At 38.6% G+C, this 10562-nt stretch overlaps 1 protein-coding gene and 1 pseudogene across 1 annotated transcript in view; both read right to left on the bottom strand.

Moving 5' to 3' along the window:
- The window catches only part of TTC28 (tetratricopeptide repeat domain 28), a 641766-nt gene that overhangs the window by 51182 nt on the left and 580022 nt on the right, over positions 1-10562 (bottom strand). The gene's annotated exons all lie outside the window — the stretch shown is intronic.
- On the bottom strand, positions 10007-10125 carry LOC111747469 (annotated as a pseudogene).

Genomic DNA, 10562 nt, shown 5'->3' with positions numbered 1-10562 from the left:
CTATCGGCTCTCCTGGGTCTCCAGCTTGCCGACTGCAGATTTTGGAACTTCTCAGCCTCTGTAACCATGTGAGCCAATTCCCTATAATAAATGCCTTTGTGTGTGTGTGTGTTTGTGTGTGTGTGAGAGAGAGAGAGAGAGAGTGAGAGAGAGAGAGACAGACAGACAGAGACAGAAGGAGGGAGAGAGAGAGACACACACACATACACACAGACAGACAGACAGACAGAGAGACAGAGAAAGAGACAGAGAACGAGAACAAGAACGTATCCTATTGGTTCTGTTTTTCTGGAGAACCCAGACTAATATGCCTGGTAATTAGGCACCAGAGTCCCAGCTCAGCCATGTTCCTTGAAAAGGCCCAGTCACTGGGAAAGGTTCCCAAAAGTTGAAGCCCTAGAGAAGTGTCGAGTGGAAAGTCTTCAGGTACAGCACAGAGGTACGATTTCTGGGCCAGCTACTTGCCTTTGCCCCAGAACCATGCTGATGGCTGGTAAAGGCCATTAGCTTGCTTTTATTCCCCACTCACATAATCTGGAAATGACACTTCGAACTCAGCACCATGCCTAATATGCAGCAGATAGGCAAAGAGGAATTGCTAAATCAATGACTGACTGATGCTGGAGAGCATTTTCTAATGTGCAAAGTATTTTTACACAGATTTAATTTTATCTGCATGACAACACTGTGAGGTAGCTCTTATCATCTCCATCTTATTTCTGAGGTGACTGAGGTTCACAGAAACCAAGGAATTTGGCCAAGGAGCAGTGAGAGGCAGAGCCAGGACTGAAATGAGCTCAGGTCTTGGCAATGACTTCCCCACTCGTCCCCCTTTAAGGCTCTAAGCTTCTCACAAATTCCATGTGTCTCTCTGCTGGGGTTTGACTAGGGGAGGAGTGGGGGTGAATGTAGGAAGCAAGAGAAATCAAGAAAGTTCTGAGCACCTAAACAAATCACCATGGCTTCCATCCTGTTGGAGAACAGGGAATGAGGTTTAACTCCTCTCACCACTCCACAGGCATCAACTGAACAGCTGAGCCACTCAAGGCTTGAAATGCTCTCTTGGGAGCTAAGGGCCCTTCACAGAGACCCTGGTAAATATCACTCAACAAGCTCCTCCGTCCAGGGGCACATTTATCATCTGAATGCGACTGCCTGCATGGAGCTGAGAAATCTGCTTGTCACTCAGCGCTTTGCAAAGGGGAGAAGAATTGGCTGGAACTGGTATCGGCCTCTATTATCTTGCAGTTCCACTCTTGCTGTCAGCTGTAGATAGAACCTTCAGAATCTCATGCTTAATGGGATTGTTTCCTATTTCCTGACCCTTCAAAGTATTAACACTGAAGGGAAAAACAAACAGGAGATGTCACAGATAAGGGAATCTCCCATTTACAAAACAAACCTCATCTATATAGCATATAGTAGGGGTTGCAAGAGTGTCCTGCCAACCTGTGATCCTAACCTCTGCCACCCTATTTCTCTGAGAGACTTTCTAGAGGTGGCACATCACCTAATCACCAGAGGCTGATTCCATTCACTTCCATTTATCAATGATTACTGAGCGGGACCTATGTGCAAGAACCGCAGAGGTTAAGCCAAAGAAAGTCACATTAAATCTACCTTCGAGGCACTTACAATCTAGTATGACTAGAGATTATTGGTTAAGGTGAATTAAGAAGGAGCATAGGGAGGACATCAGCCTCTAAGGGCATACAAGCTTTCCTGGAATTAGCTGCATCTGAGACGTATTTTGAAGGCTTTAACTTTCACAGGTGTGTGTATGGCCGGGGTGGGGGTGGGGGGGTTAGCGGGGGGGTGGGAGGGGGGGGTGGGAGGTCGCTTCCAGGAAGATAGAATGATAGAATGGTATCAGCAAAGGTATGGAGGAAAGATAGTGTAGTGGATATTTAGGGCCAAGAGAACAGCCCAGTTGAGCTGGAGCAGAGGGTAAGAGTGGGAGAGAAGAGGAGATGATGGTGGAGGGCCTTGAACTTGGAATGTAGTTGAGAGCTGTCAGTCCAGGCTTCTGAGCAGGGGGTGGCAGGCTCAGGGCTGCTCTTTGGGAGATAGTCAACTGGCCCAGAGTAGAGATTATAGGGGGAGGAGGGAGAATAGTTAGGTGGCTATTGGCAGCACCAGCTCAGAAGCAACCCTGAAGGCTCAGGGTCAAGCTCAATAAAGCCTAATTGGCCCCTCGCACCTACTAGATGCCCCATTCTCAGGAATTACTGTTGTGTTAATAAATTAATGTGCCTGGGTCTCAATGTGCCAAGTGAGGAAAGTTTTTCATAAGCTCTTGGGCTCTGAGGTAAGGACAGTGGCTCCCTCTTCTGCCCTGAGCTCTCATCCTCTATCTGCCATACAAACAGACTAGCCTGGCTGTAACCCACCTTCCTGATTACTCCCCATTTTTTGGTCTCTAATAATACCAACAATGGTTCTGCCTTGTCCTGTGATTGGGGCAGCTATCCCATTGGCCTGGATGTGCGAAGTAGGGTGGCCAAGGCTGAGAGTGGAAAAGTGAGAACTGACAAGAGAAATAGTACACAAAAAATAACTTATTTGCCTGGGAAACTCATTGAAGGGAGAGAGCAAAAGACAATTAGTAGTTAATATATGGCAGAAGGACAACTGGTGACAAACAGAGAAATTGAAAGTAGAAGTCTGTCTTAGGTGGAAGAGGAATGGGTTCAGTTTGGATATGCTGAATGTACAGACAGGACATATAGTTGGAAATGCCAAGTGTGCAGATGTTGATTCAATTATTTAAACACTCTTCCTCCCAAAAGGCCTGGAGATTATTAGAAATTTAGGTTTGGTGCTCATAAGAGGTTAGGACCAACTGTTTGATGTCTCACACATTTGTTCGCTCAAATGTTATTAAGTATTTGTTATAAGTATCCTACTGTACCAGGTTCTGGTTGCAGATAAACTGGAGTAAGCATATTCCTCCCCACTTTTCCCAATGCATACAACTATAAACCCTGGTTGCACTGCACGAAGCAGCTATCCGAGGAAAGTGACAAGTAAATAATATCAAACAGATTGGGGAAGAAGACCAGCATTCAAAGAAGACCAAATCAGTAGTGAACTTCGCATTTCTTGTCCCCCAGAATACCTCAGACAGGTCTCTATGCAACCCAAATGCAGAGGTGAACATCAGTGCAAACAGAGCTCCAGGAGGAGCTCTCTACTTCTGGATCAGAGAAAATAGAGAAAATTCCCCATTTTTCTTATTCTCTTTCTTGTTCTCACATGTTCCAGGCCACAATCAATCTTGTGTTGATAGTGGCAGTGACAGCAGTGACAGAAAGAGCCTGAAGAAGTCTAAAACTCTGAAGGAAAGGAATTTTTAGGTCTAATCAGAGGAGATGTGATCCTTAGAGGATGGGACTAGGCAATCCCCTTTTTTACTCTTCCACCCTGCCTTTGCCCCTTGGCCCAAGATGTGAGAGTTGTCATGGGAACGGTACAGCAGAAAGAGGGTAAATAAAGCCTAAGCTTTCTGGTTAAAGGACCAAAAGGAAGAGACCTTGGGGAATCAAAACATACTGGTGAGATCACAGAGGAGGAGGAGCTCAGAAAAGGGACCATTCCCGTTTCAGGGGGAAAAAAAAAAAAAGATGCAGCTCGCTGCCAGCATTCATTTAACATCATGTGTAGGAATTCCACATTTTCTAGGATTTGACATTTTCAGTGATCAAGAATTACTATATTTTGTAAATGAAAATGCCACTACTAAAAATAGAATGCTATAAACAGAATGATGTTAGTTGTTTCCAAAGACTATCAATATACTAGAGCAATGTGAAAATAATAATAAAAACGAGATATTTCATGGCAAACTTTGAGAGTAAGGTTAGGACTATAATCTGTGAGTTATCTCAGGGTAAACACTGCAGCTGCAAGTGCCGCCAGTGAGTATTCTCGAGGCGAACAGGAAATGTTTAAAGTTGTTCAGGAATTCCTGGATTCATCCCCAGCTGCACATGCATAGTTTTGACCCTAAAGAATTTGAGAACTTAAATACAAGATGAACCACTGCCTAGATCCTGGACAGGCCATTGGATAGTGTACCTGTGGAACAGACTTGAGTAGCACAGCAAAGACTTTGAAAATTGAACTTACATTGAAAGCTGGTCAGAGCTTGTGACCTGAACTCTAACCAGGTCAACTGCCTGCTGAAACACAAATATCAACATTCTCCATTGTGATCAAACAAAACTTAGAGTTTCACAACATAACATTCAAATTGTCCAGGATATAATCTCAAATTACTCAGCATTTGAAGAACCATAAAAATCTCAACTTACGTGAAAAAAGGCAATCACAGATGCCTTTTAGAATTATGCCAAGAAGACACAGATGTTGGAATTACCTAACAAAAGCAGCTATTTTAAAATGCTGCAACTAGTAAAGGAAAAGATTCTGAAAGGATAGTAAGCCAGGAGATCTCAACAAAGATATTAAGAAGCAAATGGAAAATTTGGAACTAAAAAAAACTAACTGAAATAAAAAAACTCACAGTATGGGCTCAATAGCAGAATGGAGATGACAGAAGAAAATCAATATACTTGAAGACAGAAGAGCAACAGAGATTATCCAATCTGATTAACAGAGAAAAATATAGTTTTTGTATGTGAACGAACCTGAGGGACCTATGGTTCAATACCAAAATGTCTAACATTCATGTCTTCAGAGCTCAAGAATGAGAAGAGAGTGTAAAGCAGGAAAAAAAAAAAAAATGAAGGAATAATGGATGAAAATTTCCCAAATTTAGTATTAGATATAAACAGACAAATCAAAAAGCTGAGTGAAACAGAAACAGTATAAACCCAAGGAAATCCATGACCAGATATATCATATTCAAACTGCAGAAAACCAAAGACAAAGAAAAACATCTTGAAAGCGACAGAGACAAAAAGAGGCATTATGTATAGGGAAAATAATTCGAATGATTGGAGATTACTCATCAAAAAGCATGGATGCCAGAAGGAAATAAAAAAACATTTTAAAAGTGTTGAATGAAAAGAATGATCAACCCAGAATTCTATATCCAGTGAAAATATCTTTCAGAAATGATAGTGAAAAGAAGACATTCTCAGAAGAAAAAAACAAACAAACTGGCAGACAGTCTCAAATAGCTCCCAATTACCCCTGCCTTGTGCAACTGATCTCCTCCCTGAGCATGGGCAGGTTTTGTAACCAACAGAATATGGCAAAGGTAATAGATGTCACGTCTGTGATTATGTTACATAAGACTGTGACTTCTGGATTACTAACAGACTCTCTCTACTGCCTTCTTGACTTGCATACCTTAATGAAACAAGCAGCCATACTGGAGAGGCCTTTATGGCAAGTAATGCAGGGCAGTCTCTGGCCAATAGTCAGCAAGAAACTAAGGCTCTCAGTACAACAGGATAAAAAGAAGTAAGTCCTGGCAATAATCTGTGAACTTGGAAGTAGAATCTTCTATGGTTGAGCATTCAGACAAGACCTCAACCATGGCTGACACTTTTATTGCAGCTTTAAGAGAGACACTGAAGCAGAAGACTCAGCAACCGTTAAAAAATTATAAAAAGAGATATAGTCAAAGACAGTAAGAGATAAATTAAAATGGATTAAAAGTTCAACTAATCCAAAGGAGAGCAGGAAAGGAGAAATGAAGGAATGAAAAATGGAGAAACAAGCATTAATATGCATACATAAACCTCCACATATCAATAATTATATTAAATGTAAATGGCCTAAATATAAAGTGACACAAAGGAATTTTAAAAAATGATCCAATTAAATGTTTCCACAAGAAACTCACTTCAAATACAATGATATAGCTAGGTTAAAAGTAAAAGGATACAAAAAGATATACAATGCAAACACCATTAAAAACAAAGCTGGAGTGATTGTATTAAAATCAAAGTAGACTTTGAAGCAAAGAAAATTACCTGGGATAAACAGGGACCTAACGCAATGATAAAAGGACCAAGAACATAAAATGATCCTAAATGTGTATTCAACAGAGCTTCAAAATACACAAAGCAAAAACTGACTAAACTGAAAAGACAAATGGATAAAATGACAGAGACTTCAACACTCTTTTCCCAGTAGTTGACAGAATTGGTAGACAGAAAATCAACAAAATACAGAACTGAACAAAACCATCAGGCAGTGGATATAACTGACATTTAGAGAACACTCCACCCAACAACAGAATATTCTTATCAAATGTACACAGACCCAAGGCAGGCCATCCCTGGGTTACAAATTAAACCTTAACAAATTTAAAATAATTGAAATCACGCAAAATATGTTTTTTGCCCACCATGGAATTAGATTTGAAAGTAAAAAAAAGAAAGAAAGATAACAGGAAAATCTCTAAACACTTGGAAACTAAACAATACACTTCTAAATGTCAGAGAAAGCCTCAAAGGAAATTAGAAAAATATTCTAAACTGAATAAAACTGAAAATACAATATAAATGTGCAGAATGCAAAGCCTTAGTGATAAATTGATAGCATCAAATACTTATATTAGAAAAGGTCTGCTATTAATAATCTAAGCTTCCACTTTAAGAAACTAAAAAAAATCAATAAAATTGATAAGCCTTTAGCCAAGCATATCAAGAATAAAATAAGGCAAAAATGATCAATATCAGGAATGAAAGAGAAAGCATAACTAATGATTCCACAGAAACTGAGAGTATAATAAGGGAATACTACAAACAACTCCACACATATTGATTCGGCAACTTAGATCAAATGCACCAATTACTCACAAACCACTAAAACTCATCCAAAATGAAACAGATAATCTAAATAGTCCTCTAACTACTAAAGAATTATATTCATAGTTGAAAACCATCCCAAATAGGATTCTCCAGGTCCAAACTGTTTCAATGGCAAATTCTACCAAACATTTAGAGAATGAATAATACTGATTCTATAGGATCTCTTCCATGAACGAAAAGAAAAAACATTTCTCAACTCATTTTAAGGTCTATATTACACTGGCACCAAAAGCAGACAAAGATAACATGAGAAAAGCCCTAAAGACCAATACTCCACAGATCGAATGATATAAAATAGACATAAAAATCATCAATAAAATATTACCAACTATAATTCAGCAACATATAAAAAGAATTATATACCATAGCCAAAGGGGGGATAGGGTTATTCCAGAAATGTAAGGCTTGTACAATATTTTAAAAATCAATCAATATAATCTACCACATTACGACGAAAGAAAAAGTACCTGTTTATATCAATTGATGCAAAAAGCATATGACAAAATCCAACACCAATTCATAAAAATTTGCAAAACAAATAAAAGAGAACTTTATTAACCTGATCAAGAGCAGCTACCAAGGGTCTACAGCTAACATCATACTTAATAATGAAAGGCTGTATGCTTACCTTGGGAACAAGGTACATACATCAGCTCACCATTCATATTCAACATAGTAGTGGAAGTTCTAGCCAGTGCAAAAAGGCAAGAGAAGGAAATGAAAGGCATACAGATTGGAAAGGAAGAAAAGACATTCCATTCACAGAAGACATGACTGTCTATGTAGCAGATGCCAAGGAATATACAAAAAGACCCCTAGAACCATTGAGTTTCATAAGTTTTCAGAATACAAGATCAACACACAAAAAATCAATAATCCTGTACACTAGCAATGAACAATTATAAAGTGAAATTTTAAAAAATGATCCCAGTTATAATAGCTCCAAAATGAAGAACTTAGGTATAAATTTAACGAAACATGTATAGAATCTATATCCTGAAAACTATAAAATGCTGACAAAAGTAGATCTAAAAAAAAATGTTGACATCATGTTTATGGATTTTTAATACTCAACAAAGATAGCATATTTTTCCAAATCGATCTATAAGTTTAACATAATTCCAATCAAAATCTCAAGACATTTTTGTACCTATAGGGAAGTTGAGTCAATATATGGTGACGGAAAGATATTTAACTTTGGGTGGTGAACACAATGCAATATGTATGTATATATATATGTGTGTGTACATATATATATATATGATGTATTATTGAACTGTACACTTGAAACCTATATAATTTTATTATTCAATGTTGCCCCAATGAATTAAAAAATAAAATTTAGATGAAAAGGCAAATGAACTAGAGCAGGTAAAACTAAAACAATTTTGAAAAACTAAAATGTAGTTGGAGGAATGGCACTGCCAGATTTTAAGACTTACTATAAAGCTTCAGAAACAAAGATAATGTGGTATTGGTAAAAGGACAGACATATATATCAATGGACAGAAGAAAGTCCAAAAACAGACCCTCATGAGAATGGCCAATTAACTTTTGACATAGGTGACAAAGACAATTTAATAGAGGAACGATAGTTTTTTCAATAAACAGCTTGGAAACAACTGAACATACACATGCAAAAAAAAAAAAAAAGTTAACCTTGTAAAATGAACCTCAGATTAAACCTCACACCTTATAATTAACTCAAAATGAGTCACAGATCCAAACATAAAAATGTAACATTACAACTTTTAGAAGAAAATATAGGAGAACACTTTTGTGACCCAGGGTGACAGACTTCTTAGATATTTCACCAAAAGCATTATCCGTAAAGAAATAATTGATAAAATTGACATAAAAATTAAAAACTTTTACTCTGTGAAAGACAGTTAAGAGAGGAAAAAGACAAGCAATAGACTAGGAGATATTTGCAAACCATATGTTAAAGGACTTGTATCCAGAATATATAAAGAATTTTCAAACTCGACAATAAGAAAACATACAATGCAATTTTAAAAATAAGCATAAAACTCGATCAGTCATTTCACCAAAGAGAATGTAAGGATGGCAAATAAGCACATGAAAAACATGTTCAATGTCACCAGCCATTAGAGAAATGCACTTAAAACTGTGACCAAATACCATGACGCATCTATCAAATGGCAAAAATTTTTTAATGCTGATACTATCAGGTGCTGATGAGACAGATCAACTGGAACTCTCATATACTGCTGGTGGAGAAGCAAAATGGTATAGCCATTCTGTGACCCAACAATTCCATTCCTGAAGAAATGAATTTATTTACCCTCTTTACCCTAAATAAATGAAAACTTATGTTACGATGGTTTATAGCAGTTCTAGCCATAATTACCCCCAAACTGAAACCAACCCAAAGGTCCTTCAGCAAGTGAATGGATAAGCAAACTGTGGTATATCCATACAATGGAATACTCAGTAATAAAGAGGAATAAACTATTGATACAGTCAACAACTTGGAAGACTCAAAAACTTTAGACTGAGTGAAATAAACCAGTGTTAAAAGGATATGGTTCCATTTATATGACATTCTCAGAAAAGACTAGTGACAGAGAACTGATCAGTGGTTGTCAGGGGTAAGGGGTAGGGGAAGGTACAGGGTATGACTATAAAATGGTGGAGTTATTTAGGGTGACAGAACTGTTTTATATCCCAATCATGGTAGTGATCACACAAATCCATATGTGTATTAAAATTCATAGAACTATGCACCAAAAGAATAAATTTTACTGTGTCAGTTATCCATTTATTGTCTCTGTGCTCCAAACTCATCCTTCATTGGATCATGGCCCTTTAAATATTTTTACTTTGTCAGCTGCCACAGTTTTGAGCCTTGTCAGTAGAGAATATGGAGAGACATACAGGGGTTTTGCCTTCCTGGTTCTGCTGGGCTTGGTCTGCAGGCTCTTACAGTACATACAGCTGCTCTAGCATCTGGCTCTTGCTGCATGGGTAGCTTCTCCAGTGACCAGCCCCTGCAGTGCACACAGCTTCCTACAGCTTGGGTGGTTTCTCCACAGCCCTACTTTTGCCAACAACACCCAGTGGCCATCAAATCCCCATGGTAACCACACTACATGGTTCTTTCCCCCTCCCACCCCGCTTAGGCAAGGCAACCTTTGGTTGACCTCATAGATTACAAGGATCTTGTCAGCTTACAATCCCTTATTTTTTATTTTTTACACCTACAGCACCTGGTCTTCCTTGGTGGTCTCCCATCCAAGTACTAACCAAGCCCAACCCTGCTTAGCTTTCGAGATCATTCGGGATCGGGCTTGCTCAGGGTGGGATGGCCTTAGATATGGGTGGTTCTGTAGTGGAGTGAGACATCTCCCTGTACATAGCTTTTCACAGCACCCTAGAGGACATATTTCCAGCAAGTTCCACCAGTGGGGAACCACAGCAACTTATTTGCCATCAAGTGAGCCATAGCAGTGCCTTCTCCAGCAAGGCTGGAATCTCGGCCCTTTACCATCATTGATCCTTGCTCCTGATATCTGCTATTCCTGTATGCTTTAGAATACCAGCCAATCCCTTTTCATGCTAATCTGTTATAATTAATAATTTGTTATCTTAAACTATCCATGTTCAAATTGCTGTGTGGTTTCTTGTTCCTGCTTTGATCCTGACTGATATATACTGTATGTTAGTTAAAAAATAAAATAAATCCTGTTATGAAATCCTGATAGTTATTCAGAAAAGATAAACTTTGGTGCCTCTCATTCATCCATCTGGCCG

The sequence above is a fragment of the Pteropus vampyrus genome, unplaced genomic scaffold (genome assembly GCF_000151845.1).
Source record: "Pteropus vampyrus isolate Shadow unplaced genomic scaffold, Pvam_2.0 Scaffold223, whole genome shotgun sequence".
Lineage (NCBI taxonomy): Eukaryota > Metazoa > Chordata > Mammalia > Chiroptera > Pteropodidae > Pteropus > Pteropus vampyrus.
The sequence above is the reverse complement of the archived record's forward strand: the minus strand, read 5'-3'. Positions and strand labels throughout refer to the sequence as shown.